Raw genomic sequence first — 25,000 nt, 5'->3', positions numbered from 1 at the left:
TATCTGCACTCAGTCTGCTTAGGAGGTTTTGCGTCCTAGCATTGTGTTAAGAAACAAGATGAGAACAAATATCCGTCAAATGTAAATAATATAAATAAGTTAAATAATGTACATAATTACTCACTTATGTTACGAATAAAAGTCCATTTTTTTTAAAAATCCGGTATACGTATTTGATGCTGTATTTAATTGAAATAGGCATCTATGTATCATATTAATGTGTGCCCACTGTTAATAGTTGATAGGCTAGATTCTGCAGTACATCTGCTCAGATAACATTCATTATGGAGTTTTTTTGTTAAAAACAATGCATCTTAGATAAATTTAGAACTACATTCTACATTGCCAATTTTTTTCAGAGTAGCAAATTGCAATATCTTAGTGGTTTTTCAGCTATTTCTTATATGTGGCAGTATTACCCGCCCTGTAACGTCCCACGGCGGTTCAGTATAAATGGCTATGATAACAAATATACACTTAAATACATTTAAAGAAAACTAGAAAAGGAATACTTACAGTTCTCTAATTTCCCTGCCAATCTTGCAAATTTGGCTTAATAACAGCGGCAATTGGGAAGAAAAACCAAGCAAAATGCATGTACATAATCCAAGGTGAAATGACAGCGACCTCTGAAGAAAAGCGGAAGGAATTTTTATATTCTCAATATCGCCGGCGCTGGTTTAAATTTTTTTTTTTTTGTGTGTTTTAGAAGACTTTACTGATAACGTTAACATCCTCATTTTAGAAATCAGTCTACAAGTTAGCAACGCCATTAGCAACGACTTCGTAGTGAATGAAATGTGTACTTTGCGTTCATTAAATTTTTCTTCTTCTTTTTTTTTGGTTGGGGGGAAAGTAAGATGTTTATTGCCATCGGTACAAATCGGTGATGGTAATGGTAATGATGATGATGAGGAGGAGGACGACAACAGCGAAGATAACAATGACGACCACGGCGATATGAATGACGATAACAAAAACGACTGCGGCGACGTTAATACTTATAATAATGGTGGTGATGATAATGTTGTGTGTGTGTGTGAGTAGGTGTATCTATCTATCTATCTATCTATCTGTCTGTCTATCTCTTTATCCATATATCTGTCTATCTATCTAGCTGTCTATCTATCTATCTATCTATCTATCTATCTGTCTGTCTATCTCTTTATCCATATATCTGTCTATCTATCTAGCTGTCTATCTATCTATCTATCTATCTATCTATCTGTCTGTCTATCTCTTTATCCATATATCTGTCTATCTATCTAGCTGTCTATCTATCTATCTATCTATCTATCTATCTATCTGTCTGTCTATCTCTTTATCCATATATCTGTCTATCTATCTAGCTGTCTATCTATCTATCTATCTATCTATCTATCTGTCTGTCTATCTCTTTATCCATATATCTGTCTATCTATCTAGCTGTCTATCTATCTATCTATCTATCTATCTATCTATCTGTCTGTCTATCCCTTTATCCATATATCTGTCTATCTATCTAGCTGTCTATCTATCTATCTATCTATCTATCTATCTGTCTGTCTATCTCTTTATCCATATATCTGTCTATCTATCTAGCTGTCTATCTATCTATCTATCTATCTATCTATCTGTCTGTCTATCCCTTTATCCATATATCTGTCTATCTATCTAGCTGTCTATCTATCTATCTATCTATCTATATGTCTGTCTGTCTGTCTATATGTATACACACAGGGTGTGAACAAGAGGTATTTGAAGACATACTTGGTAGTTAATAAAACAACTCTAATCTAACACAAACACAAAAACAAAAAAAAGTTTTCTAATAAAGTTTTGTGCACATCCTTTCGATAAGCAGCGTTTTCATATTATTCTACGGAGCCGCATTCAGTTCTGTTCACTCCTTCGCTTAAACACTGAAGTCTTTTTCCCGCTTGTACTAAACGGTCATTATTCATTTCTCTCATCTCCTGGACAATGGCGTACTTCAGAGAGAATCTACAGTGTTGTGAGGATGTCGAATAATCTCCCTTTGAAAAACTACCCAAGCAGCCTTTCATGAAATGTGAATCTGGTCAGTTTAGAGATCACTTAATTCATGTTATATAATCATAAATATTTCCTAACATCCATTCTTGGATTATAAGGCCTTTGTGCACAAGAACTATGTATTGTTGTAACGCGCATAGCCTTTCACTGTATACGTCATCCATCGAGGGTTTAACAACTCTCAGTGTTTGGCATAATTTTAATACCCCTATTGAATGATGTGAGGTGGCTTGTCCTTCGTTACTCACCACTTCTAAAACCATTGCAGCTAGAAACTTAGTGGACATCACTCTGGGCGCATTATAAAGATCTACACACAAACGCCTGTCATATCTCCTGTTAAGCCTCTCGTCTTTGTCGAAAGTTTTCTAATCAGAGAAGTACCAAAACATACCGTGTGTGTGAAGATTTCCAGCTTTGTTAAGTAACCGCTTAACACATATTAAACGGTACTCCGGTCTTTACAGAGATATATCGAGCACTTCTTGGTCCGTACAGCTTGTATCAAATGTCCTCGTGCACTACAGTTGTGATAACCCAATCCGATAACTGGTTCTGCACACATAATTTAATAATCTATGTAGAAACTACATGCATAAGTTCTTGCACACTGATTGAACCCTGACTGAGATATATTAAACAAATATCTCCTTTTATGTTGAACTGAAAGAAGTAATGAAATTATTTACCGGCAAAATGCTTGCGAAGTAGTATTATAAATTTTCGTTTCTACTCTAGGCATAAAGCCCGAAATTTTTGAGGAGGGGGCCAGTCGATTACATCGACCCCAGTACGCAACTAGTACTTAAGTTATCGACCCCGAAAGGATAAAAGGCAAAGTCGACCTCGGCGGAATTTGAACACAGACCGTAGCGGCAGACGAAATACCTATTTCTTTATTACCCACAAGGGGCTAAACACAGAAGGGACAAACAAGGACAGACAAATGGGTTAAGTCGATTACATCGACCTCAGTGCGTAACTGGTACTTAATTTATCGACCCCGAAAGGATGAAAGGCAAAGTCGACCTCGGCGGAATTTGAACACAGACCGCAGCGGCAGACGAAATACCTATTTCTTTACTACTCACAAGGGGCTAAACGTAGAGAAGACAAAAAAGGACAGGCAAACGGATTAAGTAGATTATATCGACCCCAGTGCGTAATTGTACTTATTTAATCGACCCGAAAAGGATGAAAAGCAAAGTCGACCTCGGCGGAATTTGAACTCAGAACGTTACAACAGACGAAATACGGCTACGCATTTCGTCCGGCGTGCTAACGTTTCTGCCAGCTCATGGTCGGTAGTAGCAGCATAAATATTGATTCATAAGTTGGGTAACTGGCAACAACGTTATTACGCTAGTGAGGGCGCGTGGCTTAGTGGTTAGGGCATTCGGCTCATGATCGTAAGGTTGTGAGTTCGATTCCCGGCGACGCGTTGTGTCCTTGAGCAAGACACTTTATTTCACGTTGCTCCAGTCCACTCAGCTGGCAAAAATGAGTTGTACTTGTATTTCAAAGGGTCAGCCTTGTCACTCTCTGTGTCACGCTGATTATCCCCGAGAACTACGTTAAGGGTACACGTGTCTGTGGAATGCTCAGCCATTTGCACGTTAATTTCACGAGCAAGCTGTTCCGTTGATCGTATCAGCTGGGACCCTCGTCGTCGTAACCGGCGGAGTCTTTAGTACGCTAGATGAAATGCTTAGCGGCATTTCTTCCGTGTTTGTTCTGAGTTCAAATTCTGCCGAGGCCAACTTTACATTTCATCCTTTTGGGGGTCGATAAAATAAGTACCAGTTGAGTACTGGGGTCAATGTAATCAACTGACTGCCTTCCCACAAAGTTCAGGCCTTCTACTTACAGTAAAAAGGAGTAGATATACTTCAGTATAAGGCGGCTAGCCGGTAGAACCGTCAGTACGCCAGACAAAATGCTCAGCGATTTTAACATTTTCTATGTCAGAAAAAAAAAAGAAACATCTTCGGTGAAGTTCAGAATTATCAGAAGAATTCGTAAACTAGGAGAGCAAATCAGGTAGGAATACAATGCCTGATGATCCGAGGGCGTTCATAGCAAAGACCTGCGTTATTAACACACAAACCTCACTGTAACATTTCTTTGAGAAAAAATCTTACACCTAGTTACGTTCCAGTTTTTATTACATATAGATAAGTTTATGCGCTTGTTTTCTATATTTAAACGGAGTTTAAATCTGTTGAAGCTGTCGAAAAAAACGGCAAATTATTGCTTTATAACCAATGTTGCTTTATATAGCGCGAATGGTAGCTCTTACATTTAATAGAATGGGGAAACACACAATACAGGAATTTCTCGTGAAATATTTGGAGTTACATTTCGTAGAATTATTTGGCGGTGAAACTGATAGAATTTATTTCTCGTAAATCAATCAACGATTCTGTTGTGTCTGGGGAGAATCTTTAAAACCAAATCCAAACACGAAATCATCGATTCGTAGGCAGCTAACTGAATGGTTCTACCGACGGCTGACAGCAGTATCGCAACAACCAGATATCTAGTAGTTATTATAAGCAAGCAACATTTAAAGTGCAATGGGCTTTCGTCGCTATTCACAAACGACAAGATAGATACCCGTTATTTGAGTCACAGAACAGATGTTAAACAAATAAGAAACGTAATTAAAAATTCTAAAGTGGGAATATAAATCCATAAGTTTACAATTTGTCTTTATTGAAAATATATTATTAACTGGACGTCTCATCATACAAGAATATGCACTTTACGATGTATATAGAATAGCAGTATTACATACATATCTTCTTCACCGTGGTGTTGATGTCATTTTAAACTGTTTTGTGGGAGGTAAAGGCATGGGTATACGGTTAAGAAACTCATTTTGCAAGCATGTGGATTCGTGTTCTTTCCAACTGCGCGCCACCATGGGCTAATGTTTTGCTTTTTCAATTAACTTCATAGGCGGAATATTTGTGAAAACCCATCACACACACACACACGCGCGCGTGCACACACACATACACAAACACACACACACACACACACATACACATACACACACACATACACACACGTCCTGGGGTGGATTTGCTCGACTAAACCCTACAACTTGGTGCCCCAGCATGGCCGTAGTGAGATAACTGAAACAGGTAAAAGATATATATATATATTATATATATATATATATATATGTTTAGCAGCATTTCTTCCGTGTGTAAGTTCTGAGTTCAAATTCTTCCGAGGCCAACTTCCCATTTCATCCTTTTGGGAGTCGATAAAATAAGTACCAGTTGAGTACTGGGATCAATGTAATCAACTGACTGCCTTCCCACAAAGTTCAGACCTTGTACTTACAGTAAAAAGGAGTATATATATTGTTGTTGGCATCCTTTTGTCTCGGGAGACAATGGAGTCGCGCATAAACTAAAGCAGTCGGGTTTTTACATTTCATGTCTTCTCCAGTTTTGCGCAGGCCTGGGCTAGACGTAAGAAAATCCTGGGTAGCCCAATCAACAGGATTCCTCTCTCGACCTTGCTGACGTAGTCCAAAGGAGTGCAAAGCATTACGTTTGGCACCATCTTGGTTGCAGGAGCTAACGGAAGAATGCCGAGTCGAACACTAAACCACCGACGGGGCTCCACTCCGGATTTCTTTGAAGGTTGTCTCCTTTCCGTAACCCTGGATAGAGGCCCATACCGAGGACTGTCAACCGGAGCCGGCTGAGCCCGGGATTCGTGTTAGGCAGGGTCGTCACTCCTTGAAGTAGGGAAGAAAACCGGTACCCACTACCTATATATATATATATATATATATATATATATATATATATATACATATATATATATATATATATATATATATATATACACATACATATATATACATACATATATATGTATATATATATATTTATATACATATATATATATGTATATATATATATATACACATACATATATATACATACATATATATGTATATATATATATATATATGTATATATATTGTATATATATATGTATATATATATATACATATATATATATATATATATGTATATATATGTGTGTGTGTGGTGTGTGTTTATGTCTGTGTGCGTGTGTATGACTATTTCACAACTGGTCTTGTTTTGCTTACGTACTCGTAACTTAGCGGTTCAGCTAGAGACATACAAAACCCTCCGCGGCAGTGCCCTAGCGTGCCCGCAATCCGCTTACGGAATCTAAGGAGCAGTTAAATAATATACACCATGATAACGTCTATATAGTGAGACTGCCAGTTGGCCGCCAATTTCCTAGTGTTAAATGCCATGCCTAGGTGGTGAGCTAGCAGAATCTTTGGCACGCTGGGCGAAATGCTTAGCGGTATTTCATCTGCCGTTACGTTCTGAGTTCAAATGCCGCCGAGGTCGACTTTGCCTTTCAACCTTTCAGGGTCGATAAATTAAGTACCAGTTACGTACTGGGGTCAATGTAATTGACTTAATCCCTTTGTCAGTCCTTGATTGTCCCTTCTATGTTTAGCTCCTTGTGGGCAATAATTAAATAAAAATCTTTAGCACGAACAAAATGCTGAGCGCTATTCTAGTTCTTTACGCTCTGAGTTCAATTTCTACCGTGATCAATTTCCCTTTCACTCCCTTGGTGTTGCTAGAATAATGTCCTAGTCAGTTACTGGCATCAATGTAATCGACTTGTCCTCACCCCACGAAATTATTGGCTATGGACCCTGCAGGTGAGCATCATCCGGATCGTTTCCCTTTGACCGGCAGATTGAGAAATTAATCTTTTTGTAACTAAAAACTTTCAAAATTCGGACACTGGTAGAATGTGTCATATAAAACATCTTTTACTCTTAGTGTTGTTGAGAAAAGTTTATATATTCAAAGTTATTTCGTGCTAAATTTGTCATATTTCCGTAATTTCAACCAATCAATGACGTGTATTCAGCTGAATAAAATTACTGCTGTTGCTTGTCAACAACAACTGGCGGTGTATATTTTGCTTGTCACTGTTATTTATGACATCGTTCGTGCGTTTGTACTGGTTTTCGCTTTAAGGTTTTAGGGTTAGTGTCTTAGCGTTAGGGTTACGGTTTTAGGGTTAGGGTTAGGGTTAGGGTTTTTCTCAACAACACTAAGAGTAAAAGGTGTTTTATATGACACATTCTACTAGTGTACGAAGTTTGAAAGTGTTTAATTACAAAAAGCTAATTTCTCGATCTGCCGTTCAAAGGGTAAAGATCCCACCATCCCCTTCAGAAGGTATGTTGTTATCCCGATCGCTTGTATTCCATGGAAACCGAATAACCGGCGTTATGAGTCATGACTGAAGGAAATATTTAAAAAATGGAAAACAAACCCGCATGCATACGGAACGACTTTACCGTACGGAAGATATTTCGCGTATGGAGGAGGTAAATAATATATATTTCTTTATTACCCACAAGAGGCTAAACATAGAGGGGACAAACAAGGACAAAGTATTAAGTCGATTATATCGACCCGAGTGCGTAATTGGTACTTAATTTATCGACCCCCGAAAGGATGAAAGGCAAAGTCGACCTCGGCGGAATTTGAACTCAGAACTTAACGGCAGACAAAATACGGCTACGCATTTCGTCCGGCCTGCTAACGTTTCTGCCAGCTCGCCCAATATATATAACACAATAAAAGGGATATAGCAATTGTCACGTATCCCTTTTATCGGGTTGTCCTTTGAATTTAACTTTGACACAGTTGCTATGCATTCAAATAAAATTATATCAGGTAATTCATGCATATATTTTCTTCTATCAGTTATTTTCTATGGGAAAAAATATATACTGGATATATTTTGAGAATCTATAAGATAACTAAGGATAACGCAGAAGGTTTATATTCTAATACATACAAATAATTTTCTTATACATACAATTTATAAATAATTTATTGTTTTATAAATGGCATTGTAATATTATATTTTATATAAAAAGAACGAATGAAAAAGAAAAATGGAGAAATACTGCATTTCAAAGAAGAGAACTCGAATAAATAACTATTAAGGGACGTGGAAAAGAGAGAGCTATATCATAACTTCTGTCTGCTTGTAATTATTTTAGAGGGATATATATATTAGAAGGTTTGGAGGTGATGTACAGGTATTATATATTAGAAGAAATAAGGTACTCAGAAATCTGGATAGCTATATATTTACAGATTTTATTAATATGATTTGTAAAAACATCTGACATATTAATAAAAATCTGTAAATATAAAACCATCTAGATTTCTGTGTACCTGATATATATATATATATTTAAAATAAAATAAAATAATATAAATTAAATTAATTTTATGTATTGGCTTATGTTTTTCATTGTTTGATTTGCCTAATAGTGGTTTTATCTCTAATTTATTACAATATATATATATATATATATATATATATATATATATATATATATTATATATATATATATATATATATAATATATATATATATATTCAAGGTAGTTTTTTCGTGAACAATCATTAAACTCAAGATACACAAAGACTTCACAATGTATCAGAGTACTTATTTTTAAATTTTTGTACATATTTATCATTATTTATTTGCAAAAAACAATGCAATTTTCTTTTTTCCCCTTTCTCACTTTAAAAAAAATTATTTCCTTTACAATGCTTGAAGAGTCACATTATGACGAAAACCGGTTTGAATTAATATATATTTATATATTTTATCAATTTTTCAAAAACTTCTTCCATACACCCATTTACATTAAAATTTTCTTTCAATTTAGCATTCTGCATTTTTACAATTTTTCCTTGCTTATATATATATATTATATATATATATATATATATATATATATATATATATATGTGTGTGTGTGTGTGTGTGTAATAGTATGACAACAAAATAATGAATGCGACCTCGCTATTGTATAAATAGAGGGATTTATCTGTAACATAATATGTGACAATTATTCGGTTGCCATAATAAAATTCCGAGTTTCTGATGTCTGAGTGGAAATCTGCTCCGGCATCTTGTCGGTTATTAAGACAAACAAAAATGTTATGAAAACGACCGTTAAACAAAGGGAAATTACTAAGAAGATGACCGTTATTAAGACAAATAAAGAAGCTAAGTCTTAATAAGATCATCTTCAAAGTAATTTCCCTTTGTTTAGCGGTTATTGTCATAGCATTTTTGTTTGTCTTAATAACTGACGAGATGCCGGAGCAGATTTCCGCCCCGATATCCGAAACTCGGAGTCTTATTATGGCAACCGACTAATTGCCACATATGATATTGCATATATATATATAAATATATATATATAGAGAGAGATTTAAATTTTAAATGAGAGTGAGAAATTAGATATTAATTTAATTAACATCGATTTCACACCAGTGGTCTACCATATAAAAAAACTGAAGGTTCAGTAAAATTGATATTATATACATATTAGAGGGAAACCACTATGCGGTCACCCTTATGTTAGAAATAGATTCGCTATGGTCTTAACACTAAGAAATGTTCTGAAGAAAAATTTGAGAACATTTCTTAGTGGTAAGACCATAGCGGATCTATTTCTAGCATAAGGGTGTCCACATAGTGGTTTCCCTCTACTATGGATATATATATATATATATATATATATATATATATATATATATATATATGTGGATATAATCAAAAAGGGTAATAACATAGATTATTATTACCAGTGGCCTTGCACAAAAGACGAATTAGTCATTAGACAATATATTATTCATATAGAAATATAATTAAGGGCACCCAAAGAAGGAAGCCTAGTGCTAGGGACACAAAAAGGGATAAATTCATCAACAGTGAAAATCAAAAACATTTACCATTAGATGTTTTTTATTTTCGTCTTCGATGAATTTATCCCTTTTTGCGTCCCTAGCACTAGGCTTCCTTATTTGGGAGCTCTTAATGATATATATATATATATATATATATATATATATATCTATGTATGTATATGTATATATACATATGTATATGTGTGACTGTGTGTGTGTGTGCATGTGTGTGTGTATGTGTGTGTGTGTATGTGTGTGTGTTACTAATGAAGTCAAATCAAATAGTGATATTTTGAAAAGCATTTAATACGTATCTTTCAGGTTTGTGTAACATGTAATAGGCAAAGCATAGATAACGCAAACCTTCCTCAGTTAAACATTTCAAAAGATGAAAGAATTAGCGGCATTACGAAGTTATTATATGGGTTAATAAAGGCGAAGAACTGGCTGAAACGGTAGCACTCCGGCCGAAATGCTTAGCAGTATTTCTCTTGTCTTTACGATCTAAGATCAAATTCCGCCCAGGCATAAGTCTGGCATGAGTCTGACATTTATGTTGTTTGCATGTTTTGTATGTGTGATGAATATTTGTGAAAATATGCTTAGCGATATTTCGATATTTCGTCCATCTTTACGTTCTGAGTTCGAATTCTGCCACGGTAGACTTTTGCTTTCATCCTTTCGAGGTCGATAAATTTAGTACTTGTATACCGGGGTTGATCTAATCGACTGCCCCCGACCAAAATAAATTTTCGGGTCTTGTGTATAGAGTAGAAAAGAATATTAACTACCATACAAATTATAAAGAAGTGTTTCAGCAAAGACTATTTTTGCTATTCGGTTATTCGAATTGTTGTTCTCTTTTTTGAGTTCATGGGGATTTGGTTGGGTGTATAATTTATTTAAGAACGGGTAGATATGTATGAACCGGTTTTAATTAGCCTGAGGCAGACCTGTAGTATATAGGATGTCCAATTGATGAAGTGGCGATTTGCAACGAAAGGACATTGACATACTTTTTTCATCGATTGATTGACAGAACGATTAATTAAAAATTCGATTAGCTAATTGATTAAATTCACTAATAAAATGTATAAACTAGTGAAAATGAACCAGTGCGTGTGTTTATCATTGAGGCAACGACCCTCTCCGGACATAACAGAATACGTTTCAAGACAAAAGTTGAGAACAAAACATTTGCAAACCAAATACAAAAACGAAATATGCTATGTTTCAGTTTTATATTTAAGAGATGGGGAATTATGTACCTTATTTACATTATTTACATTTGACGGATATTTGTCCTTATCTTGTTTGTTGTTAACACAACCTTTCGGTTGATATATCCTCCAGCCTTCATCAGGTGTCTTGGGGAAATTTCGAACCTGGGTCAAATGTAAATAACATAAATAATGTAAATAATGCACATAATTCCTCATCTCTTAAATATAGAACGGTATCATAGATGTCTTTCATAAAATTCATGAATTTCAATTAAAAAATTCAAAATATATGAAAATAAGAAATGTTTTCTGCGAGGATTTTCGATCTCGTGTTCTCAAAGATTGTTTCTATGGGAGCCACATTGATATCATTTTATCCACTCGAGTTGTGTGAATATTATCTACCATCATAGCACGTTCCCTATTGCTAATGGCGTATTATACAATAAAATATTTTGGATGATATATTATTATATCATGTATAGAATATACTATAATCATCCATGATGAAGCTAAATATTGCATTGCATATTATTGGATATTGAATATTATGTTAAGAATGAATTTCGATAAGCATTTCAGGAACTCAATTTGAATGTAGTTTACATTTGATAGCATAATTCATTCTGCGAAAGAGAGATAGATATTGTAAATTAGTGTGTGAATGTGAATATATACATACATATGTAAGGAACGTGTGTGTGTATATCTCTGTGCGTCATTCTATGTATGTGTGGATAGGAGGTTCCAAGTAAGATCAGCTCAGCGAATATCAAGATATTTATGAAGTTCAACTTCAGTAACCCTGGCAATTATGGTATAAATTTTAGTCGCAACTACATTCTGAAATAGCTACAAATGAAAGAGTGAACTAGTAATGTCAGGTAATAAATCATTTAATAATACGTGAAGACACTTATAAGCTTAGTTTTCAGTGCAGTGATCGTAGAGTATCGAAAAACAGATCAAACGTTGTAATATGGACTTAAATAACATTTCATATGGAGGCTATCGAGTTTCATTTGTATTATTTTCAAGTTAGTGCCGCTACTAACATCATAGAATTTTGTTTGAGAAAACGAACTATTATGCAGAATTGCGAATGTTCAGAAAAACGGAAGTAAATTATGGATATACGCTCGCTCGAATGGCACAAAAGCAAATCTTCATTTCTTATTCATCAACCTAAAGTGGATTAACAACATGATGAACTTGGAAGCTCACAGCGGCTTTCAGAAATTCCTTCTGGTTATCGAATCGTGTCCGTTAACGGGTGTCCTAACCTGCCTGCCAATAAACCCCAAATCAATCGCAATCTCAATAGACAATATTACTGGACTACGCGGAATAACAATGAGGAAATGTATGACCAGTTCGTCATCAAGATATAAATTAGATTTGCAGAGATTTAAACAGAAAATGGAAGCTGCATATAGAAATTTGCATTCTGCTGCTCATTCAAAATCGAGGGATGGAGCATCTTGGAAACTGGCACTGACAAATTCGCTACTATCAAGAAAGCAGCCCTTCAGAAAAATAGGAATTCTTCAAAGCGTAACAATAGCAAATAAGGATAAAGTACAAAATAACTCATTAGTAGATTGGAAACGAGGCAACGAAATTTTAAAAAAACCCCAACAAATTGATCACATTAGACACTTGGGTTATTCAGGTCTCTGCCTGGAATCGAACTCGGAAGCTGGCAGAAAATTTAGCACGCTGGGCGAAATGCTTAGCGATATTTCGTCCATCTTTACGTTCTGAGTTCGAATTCTGCCGAGGTAGACTTTCGCTTTCATCCTTTCGAGGTCGATAAATTAAATACTTGTTGTATACCGGGGTTGATCTAATCGACTCCCCCCACCCCGACCAAAATAAATTTTCGGGTCTTGTATATAGAGTAGAAAAGAATATTAACAATCATACAAATTATAAAGAAGTGTTTCAGCAAAGACTATTTTTGCTGTTCGGTTATTCGTGGACTTCGCTAGAGCTTTTGACTCACTATACAAAGGAAATATACAACAATGTGTGCTAGACTATGGAATCCTTCAAGGGAATGAAGTTGCAATAATTCGGTCTACCTTCTGTCAACCCTACATCATAACATATTTTAAATTGCATTCAACAATCTACTTTCATATTGTTACTATGCCCAACTTATCATACCCTGATTAAACACTATTTACTGTCCTTCCAAACCCAGAACAATTAAATACATACACCCCTTGCTCTAGTTTTAGACCAGACAAGGATACCCAGAATGTTTAACATTATGTGAATTTACTTAAGTAGATCCACTACAAAAGAGGGTATGGATCCATCATCACACACGAAAATACTTATTCTTTACATAATCACCATGGTAGTGAATGTAGATTTCTTTTATAAAAGAAATTAAATAGTTCTAAGACCAAATATTCAAACATATCTGAATCTCTTACAATCAGAAGTGCATTCGAGGATTATGATTCCTCTTAACAGATACAACAATTAATGTTTTCAGGTTAATAATATTGCAAAATTTAATTTTATAATCTTTCCAGAATATCATTTTCTCGGCATACTTTACACAGTCTTAAGTTCTTCAATATATTTTACTCAGTCTAATCAACGATCATTATTCGTGGATTCCAAATTAGATGTGAGAATAGTAATAATAATATTAATAATAATAGTAAATCCATCAGTCTGTTGGTTAAGAGCATTGCTATTGCTGGGTTCTTAAGGACATTGCTGTGACCTAACCAAAAAGGGCTATTGCTTCATTCACTTTAAATAAGAAAAATTGTACTTAGAGTAGAGCTTAGTATTAAATACATATCCTGATGGATAACACTCTCTGTCGACCACGAATAGATAGATAGGTCAAAACTTAAATAATGGAAATATTCTCGACAAAGATGAGTTGATTAGTCTGGAAAACTTCAATTTAATCAACAACACAACTAAGTTTCTCTCTTCAATAGAAATAATTTTGTGAAGCGCTGGCATCGAATCCAATGAAAAATAACTGATTGCGAAACAGCCACAGACTCTCGAGAGCTTATGTGATGTGACTTCGTTATGTAACTATATGACTACGGTCGGATATTTATTTGGAGGTACATCTTGCAAGTAATATTTTGTTCGCCAAATATTGCTGAACACTTAATGAGGAAGACAGTATAAATAATAAATTTATAATTAGTATATTTATTATGTGTGTGTATGCGTGTATAAACACTTTTAATTAGAGTTACAAAATTTAGCTTCAGTCCGTCGCTGTGTCCTAGACTGGTAGTTTTAAGGTGTGGGAAAGGGAGAGGGCAAGCCTGTTATACCGTCTCCACGACTTGACTGTTGCTTTATTTTATTGAGCTTAAAGGTGACCTCGGCAAGATTTGAACTCCTGTAAAGAACTTGAAGAAATACCGCTAAGTATTTAGTCCGACGTGCCAACGATTTTGAAGCTCGCCGCATTCCTGTATCACGTACCGTAACGAACACGATGCATTCAGTGGTGAGACGATAACTCTAAATACTATGGATGGCAACAAAATTAATTCTACATAAATATTATACAGTGAGTGATAGAGAACCGGGACAAATGATTTGTACTTTTCTTCTTAGAAATTTACCAAAGATGAAATTTGATAACTATAGAAATATTTAGATTTATTTTTCTTGTTTACAAACGTTATGAAAATAAGCTTGTTGTATCGTCTTACAGCGATATAAGCTTGGTCGAAATAATTTTATTCACGACTCGGAGCACTAAATTTGAATCATACATATTAAGTATACTATTTATCAAATACACTATATATAATACTTTTTTAATCCATGGAGAAAGAAAACAGACATTATGTTAGTGTACGGACATTTATTGAGAAAGGATTTATTTCAGTCATTTGACTGTGGCCATGCTGGAGCACCACCTTTAGTCGAGCAAATCGACCCAAGGATTTATTATTTGTAAGCCTAGTACTTATTCTATCGGTCTCTCTTGCCGAACCGCCAGGTTACGTGGAGGTAAACACACTAGCATCGGTCGTCAAGCGATGTTGAAGGGGACAAACACAGACACACAAACATATACACACACATACATACATACATATATACATACATATATATGACAGGTTTCTTTCAGTTTCCGTCTACTAAATAGTCCACTCACAAGGCTTTGGTCGGCCCGAGGCTATAGTAGAAAACACTCACCCAAGGTGCAATGCAGTGGGACTGAAACCGGAACCATGTGGTTCGTAAGCAAGCTACTTACCACACAGACACTCCTACGCCTTAATTATAAAAATATATTAGTGCTTTTGTTTTTGATATTGGAGTCCAGTAGAGTTAAAAAGGAATCAAATGGGTCCCATAGAAAAAAATAATTGAGAAACACTAATTTATATAATAATGCATTAAGTTCATAAATATAACACTGCAATATTGTGATCCATAACATGAAAGGAACATTACAAATACTTTCTTATCTGAATTAACAGTCATAAATGTTCCAAAACGCTACAATGTTAATAATCATGAATGCCTTATTATTTTCTGTCAAACCTACGTAGTAAAATGGTTTAAACTGTATACAAATGTGAAGTATATTTGCCACTTAAATGTGGCTAACCACTAAGGGTGGATGCTACTGTAGCTTTTAGCCCCAGGAGAACATCTTCTCCAGCTGGCTATTGACACACTTTCTGTGCCCTATCAGTATTTGCAAAGGGAAGCCATCCTTCCCATCATCGGCCTGACGTGATGCGCACGGACCCGGGTTTCTGTGTATTTACCTGTCATCAGCGGACGACAATCTCCGGTCTTCGATGCGAAGGGGTCCCAATGTAAATGCATATATCCTTTTTCCAGTGGTCAATAGCCAGCTGGAGATGATGTTCTCCTGTGTCTACAAGCTACAGTAACACCCACCCTTAGTGGTTAGCCACATTTAAGTGGCAAATATACTTCACATTGTCGTGCAGCTAACGTTTATACCTCGTTCAGAGACTTATTATTGTATTCAAATGGCTTGATCTACTATTTAGGCCCGGAAAATATTTCATTCCCATCGATTACAGATCCTAAAAGAAACTCAACTAAGAGACACAATGGGGTCCTACTCCAATAAGAGATACAGCGCTGTGACATCACACATACACATCTTAAATCGCATCCCACAAGGTACCAATCGACTGGCTTATAAATATTTACACACCAACACAAGAACTCTGTCATGTCTGGCGAACGAACTTTAGAGAAAATAATAATAAAATGTAACTAATTGTAAAAGAAAATATAATCTTGTTAGAAACTCTCTGTGTAAACTCTGTCGGCCTAATCGAGGATGTAAATTAATCAAGGAAAGGTTTTAGTTGTTAAAGCCAACAGCTTATCCTTGTGACACCAATACATAGCAAATCAAAAACGAGATAAACAACAGAATGAAGGAGGGAAAAACGCTTCCTGATTAAAAAAGCTTTGACTTTTATTTAATCTCTTCAACATGAGTCATGTTAATTATAGTTTACTGATAGTTAGCGGAATTTACTCATAAATCACATGCACGCACACAAGATGTATACTCATATATCCATACATTCATAAACACACTAAAAAGTGCTTAGAATATTCGTAATCTAGCGACACATATATTTAGCCATTCATCCATTTATAGCTGCTTGCATGCATACATTCATACATGCCTATATACACACATACCAGTATAAACCTACTTCATTTTGTTAATCATACTGTGCACATCACGTTAAAATGACAACAAGAGACTGTTTGATAAAGTAGCCAAAACGAAAGTGCGGTCATTTAGCTGAGTTACTAATAATATTAAATCTCACCTAGTAACTATAACTAACATATTAAGAGAAGGAATAAAGGGATGAAAGAGAACATTTGGTATCAAATGATTTTTTTTTCCATAAGCAAATTTTTCTTTACACGGCATAAAGACTGACGATAGAATTTAAGGGAAATTTCATACTAATATCAAAGATTATATCTGATAATAAAAAAGTTCGATTCACTAAACGGTTTATTAACTTATTCAATTCCCCATAACTCACAATCAGTCGAAACTTGTAGAATCTTTTATTCGCAATGTCTGCTTTATAATCAACCAAGAAAAATAATCTCTGATTTTTCTACTTCAGAATTATGTTCAAAAGTGCTAAAGATTTGCTTGGTGAAAAATTATAAACTTTGTAGCTAATAATGTGGCATAAGTAAATAAAAAAACTTGGCCGAAGAGATACCATGATACTAATACTAGTATTGAAATGTGTTGTCAGGTTACTTATAATTACGATTGGTAAGAAGAAATCTGGTATATCCAAATCAGGGTTAGGTCGTTTGCCGAAATAAGCAATCCCATGAAACTTGCTTGGGGAGACGTCTGACTTTTATACACCATGTAGAATGGAAAAGAAAATCCATCTATCTATCTATCTATCTATCTATCTATCTATCTATCTATCTATCTATCTATCTATCTATCAATCTAATATATAGGCGCAGGAGTCGCTATGTGGTAAGTAGCTTGCTTACCAACCACATGGTTCCGGGTGGCAGTCCCATTGCGTGGCACCTTGGGTGTCTTCTACTATAGCCTCGGGTCGACCAAAGCCTTGTGAATGAATTTGGTAGACGGAAACTGAAAGAAGCCCGTCGTATATATATATATATATATATATATATATATATGTGTGTGTGTGTGTGTGTGTGTCTGTCTGTGTGTGTGTGTGTGTGTGTGTATGTTTCTGTGTCTGTGTTTGTTCCTCTAGCATCGCTTGACAACCAATGCTGGTGTGTTTGTCTCCACGTAACGTAGCGGTTCGGCAAGAGAGACCGATAGAATATGTACTAGGCTAACAAAGAATAAGTCCTGGAGTCGATTTGCTCGACTAAAGGCGGTGCTCTAGCATGGCCGCAGTCAAATGACTGAAACAAGGAAAAGAGTAAAAGAGTATATGTTTGAAATTCGTATTACGCCGCTTGATTTTGCCATTAAGCCTGCCATTATCAGACGTAAACAAACCAGCATCGATAGTTAAGCGATGTTGCTGGGGGAAAAACACAGACACACACACACACACACATATATATATATATACATATATACACATATATACACATATTTACGACAGGCTTCTTTCAGTTTCCGTCTACCAAATCCATTCACAAGGATTAGGTCGACCCGAGGCTATAGTAGAAGACGCTTGCCCAAGGTGCCACGCAGTGGGACTGAACCCGGAACCAGCAGATTCAACATGTCACTCAATCAACCAAGCAAAATCTCTGATTTCTCAAATTTCGATAATAATAATATTTATTTTTGTCAACATAGAAAGTTACAAGGATACTATGATAATAATATTTGGTTTCGTCGACATAGAAAGTTATTGTTTAAATTAAACGCGATTCCAACTCAGAACGTAAAGAGAAACAATGAAATATCAGAAAGAGTTTTTGTCGAATAATCTTCCAATTTTATCGCCCATTCGCTGCCTTAATAGATAAGCTCGAGTATGAAACATTAGCTAGGAGAGCAGGCAGTTACTTTAATCCTCTCAGTGTATTATTAGTACTATATTATATCCCCACCAATGACGATCGTCAAAGCAGTTCTCAGCAAATATAAAACTCAACGATGGAAACTGCTAAAATAAATAAAAACCACAAACTTGATTATCCCAGATACAATCATTGATATTACCAGGCTAAATGAAATAACATATGTATCAGCCTTTTTGTTTACAAAGACAAGTGGGTCCCCCTTCAGATGGGAGTATTAAAGCCCAATCGAACAGCATGGAAAATAAACACAGAGAAAAATTGAAAATAGTTGAATGAATGTTATTAATTCTTTATGAGATCAATAGGAAGACAACAGAATTGAAAAGAAAGAAAAAGAGTAGAAAAGAGAAATAACGACTAAATATAACTTAACGAAAAAAAATAATAATAAACGTATCTGAAATCAAAGAAATAGTCAAAGTGATCCTTTTTAAATAAAAAATAATCCATAAATGTGTAAAACGCCAGAGAATCTATGAAAAACAAAAGAAATCCCCTCCGACAGAAAATATCTAAAGCGCAAATGATTCTATAAATGTAACACTAATATAAGGTTGTCCCAAAAGTTCGTAGAAAGTCTTGGAAAATAATGGTCTTTATTTTGAGGAATAATTTTTGTTGTTTTTGTTAGTACTTGGCGAGTAAAAATTCAATTTTCGCAAGTGTTTACGAACTTTTGGGACAACCTAATAGTATGAAAATTAGAGGACTCATGAGGAGCAGTATTGGCAGCTAGGGGTCACTGCGGGAAAGATTGATCAAAATAACACATGACATAGTGATTAGAACAGCGGACTCGCAGTCGAGGGAGCACGGGTTCGAATCTCAGACCGGGTCATGTGTTTGTTTATGAACGAAACAGCTCACCTCCACGTGGCTCCGGCAGAAGGTAATGGCGAACTTCTGCTGACTCTTTCTCTCACCTTTTCCTTCTGCATCTAGCAACTCACCTGAGACGGACCGGCGTCCCCCAGGTGCGGAACCTATACGCCAATGAAACCGGGAGACCGGTCCTTATGTGCCAGGCATGGCTGGAGAAGGAACAAACGATCATTAGAAAATATGTGGCTGTCCATAACAGAAGTATCGGAGATGCTAGAAATATAGAAACGAATATACCACTGGTGTTCCGACTTCTGGACAACACTTTTAACGTGATGAGCTGGCAGAACCGTTAGCAATCCGGGCGAAATGCTTAGCGGTATTTCGTCTTCCGTTACGTTCTGAGTTCAAATTCCGCCGAGGTCGACTTTGTCTTTCATCCTTTTGGGGTCGATAAATTAAGTACCAGTTACGCACTGAGGTCGATATCATCGACTTAATCCGTTTGTCTGTCCTTGTTTGTCTTCTCTGTGTTTAGCCCCTTGTTGGTAGTAAAGCAATAGGTATTTCGTCTGTCATTTCTTCCTGAGTTCAAATTCCTCCGCGGTCGACTTTGCCTTTCATCCTTTCGGGGTTGATACATTAAGTACCAGTTATCCACTGTGGGTGTCCATAACAGAAGTATCGGAGATGCTAGAAATATAGAAACGAATACACCACTGGGGTTCTGACGTTTGGACAAAACATTTAACGTGGACACATATGGTGCTAGCACAGAGGTTAAACAATACTAAGAAATAAAGCTGACTGAATCAGAGACAACACCTAATTGACGCAGTAAACAGAAACACCAGCTTAATTTTCGAAGCTGCAGAAATCACAGACTTTCGTGAAAATGACACGACTATTATGTGTATTCCTGCAATCAACGAAGCATTAACGTTAATAGCATCATACTATTAGATAAAATAATCTCTTTTTAAGAAAAGAGCAAGAGAATGCTGCAAATGTTCATGGATTTACTACTAGAAAGCTTTTGAAAATAATGGTCGCATGAAAGTTAGCATTAGTAACAGAAAAACAAGAAACTTATAAGTCAAACAGTTTTTTCATTATAGAAGAAAAGAATTATGGTTACTAAACCTGGCTCCATTTATATTATAAGTGGATTCCCTCTTTTCAATCCCCCATTTTTTATAAGGGTTAATGTTAAACAAGGATGGAACTAGATACAAATGCTACGGTAGAACAATCAACCATATTCTTTATATGGATAAGCTCAAGTTTGTTCTATATGATAAACAAATAGAATTACTACTAGAGACAGTACGTAGAGTTAACAAGTAAATCGATATATGATTCGCCATAGAAAAGTGTACCAAGGTGAACTCGAAGAAAGTAAAATTAATTAAGAACATTAATTTTGTGTTAGATAAAAGGACTGAGATAAGAAAATTATACCAAACACAAAAACCCAAATACTCAGGAATTAATGAAAGAGCAATGCGCAATGCATATAAGTGGCGACGAAGGACTTTTGAAGACGCATTAGATAAATAGTTAAAACAGAGCTAAAATAGGGTAATAGGCATCAATACTTTAGATGTTCCAGTATTAAATAGCACTTATAAAGTTTTCAATTGAACCACAGAACAAGCTAAGAAAAGTGGGCAGGAAAACAAGGAAAATATCGACTGCGTTTAGAAAGACACAGTTTTATACATGATATAGAAATATTAGGTTTATCACGAATACGAGGTAGTGACGGCCTTATTCAACTAGAAAACTATTTCAAAATATTCATCACAGAACTACAAATATATCTGGTAGGGAACCATTGCTACGTAAAAAATAAAAAAAAAACAACAACAAATAAGTAACGAAGAAAGAAAGAGTTTTCTATCTTTAGACATGCCAAGAAATACAAAAACAGATGCTGCAATTACAGATAGTCATGAAGACATGAAGCAAAATGACAAACACAAACAACTGAAATCGCGAAACATCTAAAAGATAAAATGGAGGTCAAACAATGTTAAGAAACAGAAATTGCAAAATAAAACAAATAAACCCTGTATGGCAAATATTAGAATTCTTTTATCGGCTTTCCCTCTAGATCACTACTTGTTTGTCGACTATTGTAGGGGATTGGCAATGATACAGGTTTTCTCTCCATGTTTTAAAATATTTTCTGCTGATTTGTTTTTATATAAATCGTTTTCCTTAGGAGTTCGCTTCAAGTTACATCACTGTTTTGCGTTATAGAGAGAAGAGAATGTTTTCTTGTTATCACATCATAATAGACAGTTTCCTATTACCTTAACTTCTAAATATGTTTCCAGTCCCACTGTTGTTACTGTTTTGTTGTTTTCTACATGTATCGGTAGCGTAGCTTGTCTACATTTCTACAGATATGCATATACTAAACTATATCACCTTTCGGACACTTTTAGTAGTTAACTGGCGTTTTTGATTAACGTTTTAAACTAACCTAACTTCCGGTATATTATGGACTTTATAAGACAGTTGGCTATTGTATATATGCCACCTTATTTGTAACAAAATATTAAATTTAAGTTTCGATATTTATGTGACTCTTCTGTATTGATATTTTTTCTAACGTTTTTTCTCTTTTATGGGTTGTATCTATACAGATTCACTACTCCTGAATGTGTAAAAATACATATATATATATATATATATATATACGTATATGTATACACACACACACACACACACACATATATATATATATATAGTAGTTAATAAATCGAATTGTATACACGTGGTAAATTGTCGGTAGAGCACGTTCACTGACTTCGTGTTCGTTGGGTATGTACTCAATGAGAGAGACTGAAGAAGAAAGATATAAGAACCTTTATTGATCACTACAATCGTTTCGACCCATCTGATATTGATTCCTCGCAGGTGGGATACTGCATAACTGGGCATAGCTGGTTTGGCTGTATCCCTCAGTGTACATGTTTCTCATCAAGTGATTTCAAGAGGTATCTCGTTAAAATAAACTGTTCCAGACAACTTATGATTGCCTGTTATCTTCTTGATTATCGTAGAGAGAAATACTATACCTAGGCACACAGTAAATGGAACAGACGCAAGCAAGGAGCTCGCTTTGAGGACTGGGAAGTAGATACTGTCTTCAGAAGCGAGGCCTTATCAGATAAGACTAGTTTCAGGGTATTTGCCCGTTATCTGATAAGGGGCAAATACCCTGAATCTAATCTGTAGATGGCAGACCAGCAAGGGGAAGCGGCTGACTTCCCCTGTTCGAAGGTTATAATGGACACAGGTTCGTGTGTTACATAACTAGCTAGAGGCGATGGCCTCTTGGAGCTAATCAAAGGCACCATTCGTTCTATTTTTCTGGACTGTCATGTTAACTTGGCAATAACTATTAATTTCCAGTACGTTGCCTTCTATTTATTATCGTTTATAATTACTAGGTTCTCCAATGGATACTTTTTACAGCCATACATAATTTTACATGGCATCCTTCTCGAGGGTATTATTTGGTTTCCGAATTAGAGAGAATTAGAAATAATATATTTATATATATATATATATATATATATACCGACATACTCACACACACACACACATATATATATATATATATATATATATATATATATATATATATATATATATATATATATATATATATACATAATCATATGCGCCGTCATACATACAGTTGTATATAGGGGGTTCAATTACAGTCTGATTTCGCTGTCTATATCATGTTGTTTGTATTACTCAATCTGTCACTTATTCAACCTCAGTAGTGTGCATTGAAAATAGACTTTGTTCAAGATGCCATATAATTTATCTAAAACACTTGTAGCCATAGGCGCATCATTCTTTAAAAGTGTTAATACAGCTTGAGGTATGTAGAGAAGAAATAATTAGAGTCTCCTTGATTGGCTTCTGTTCTCAATGGTCATAATGTTGGTTTTCAGTGGATTCGCTTGGCTTCTGCATGTATCATCACTACATACTTTGGCACTGCATGGATGATATACCATGCTAAAATTGGTACCGCCTTACATAGGTGGGATATTTTCCATATTCGATATTATGGTATTTTATCAAACGCTTTTCGATAACCACTCGATGCCATACTAAGCACGTTGCCTTCTATTTATTATCGTTTATAATTACTCTGTTTTCCAATGGATACTCTTTACAGCCATACATAATTTTACATGGCATCCTTCTCGAAGGTATTATTTGGTTTCCGAATTAGCAGCTAGACCGTTAAAAATTACACATGTTAGGGCTGTTTATGTTGTTGCAAAACAAACTATAGATCAGTCTTAGCGTTTTCTACTGAAATTTAAAATGTTTTTACTTCTGAGCAGCTATTCAGGTATTGATACTGACCATGTTACCAGTTCCATGATTACTGCTGTTACACATTCTAGGCACTGGTTATGTACTTCAGTCACAACTTAAGAATTTTATCAATGCCAGGGTCTTTACATATGTTTGTAAGTCTGAAAGCGTTTATGAGTGCCTGACTGGCTACTGTAATTCGTGATGAACTTAGCAGGTTTTTCCATCGAGTAATATAAAAATATATTGACGTGGTATAAACATATATCGAACAATGTATGTGACACTACTTGGCAACAGTCACCTGAATCGTCCATGACCAGAAAGAAGAAACAGACCAATGAAAAGCGTCCAGATGTAGCCGCCAAGGTTCGAAACAAACCTGTACTCAGATAGATATTTCGCCAACTTGTAACGAAAACACCACTTGACAAGAAATGGTACAATTCATAAATGTTTTGAAATTAAAATAAATTGGATGTAGGGTGTGGAAATAGAAAAACATGATCAATTTTATTAATTTGTTTTGCGGGAAGGACTGTTTTAACGAAGTCGCGTCTTGTCCTAACCTTCGAAAACGCGGAGTAGATAAAAAAGGGGAAAACCGCTGAAGGGATTGTTCTTTATGTTGCCTGTCTCGTTTCTATATTTGTTTCTATGGATGTCCGAAAAAGTTCACTTTCCATGTTTTTGTTGTTTTTTATGTTCTCGTTTTTCATTTAGTTCACGTTTTTTTGACGTCCTTTACCCATATATACATGCATATATACATATATATGTAGGTATGTGCATATATATATATACATATACTATTTTACTCTTTTACTTCTTTCAGTCATTTGACTGCGGCCATGCTGGAGCACCGCCTTTGGTCGAGCAAATCGACCCCAGGACTTATTCTTTGAAAGCCTAGTATTTATTCTATCGGTCTCTTTTGCGGTGAGCTGGCAGAATCGTTAGTACGCCGGGCAAAATGCTTAGCGGTTTTTGATTCGTCTTTACGTTCTGAGTTCTAATTCGGCTGAGGTCGACTTTACATTTTATCATTTCGCAGTCGATAAAATAAGTCCCTGTTGGGAACAAGTGTTGATGTAATCGATTTACCACTTCTCCCGAAATTGTTGACCTCGTACCAAAATTTGAAATCGATAATTTCAGAGTTATGCTTTTCCAGCA

At 35.4% G+C, this 25,000-nt stretch overlaps 1 protein-coding gene across 1 annotated transcript in view; it reads right to left on the bottom strand.

Moving 5' to 3' along the window:
* The window catches only part of LOC115209720 (toll-like receptor 13), a 61,181-nt gene that overhangs the window by 8,468 nt on the left and 27,713 nt on the right, over positions 1 to 25,000 (bottom strand). The window contains exon 2 of the mRNA XM_029778216.2: positions 517 to 629. The gene's annotated coding sequence lies outside the window, so the exon portion shown is untranslated. The remainder of the gene's footprint in view (positions 1 to 516; positions 630 to 25,000) is intronic.

The sequence above is a fragment of the Octopus sinensis genome, linkage group LG3 (assembly GCF_006345805.1).
Source record: "Octopus sinensis linkage group LG3, ASM634580v1, whole genome shotgun sequence".
NCBI lineage: Eukaryota > Metazoa > Mollusca > Cephalopoda > Octopoda > Octopodidae > Octopus > Octopus sinensis.
This window is presented reverse-complemented; position numbering and strand designations above follow the sequence as displayed.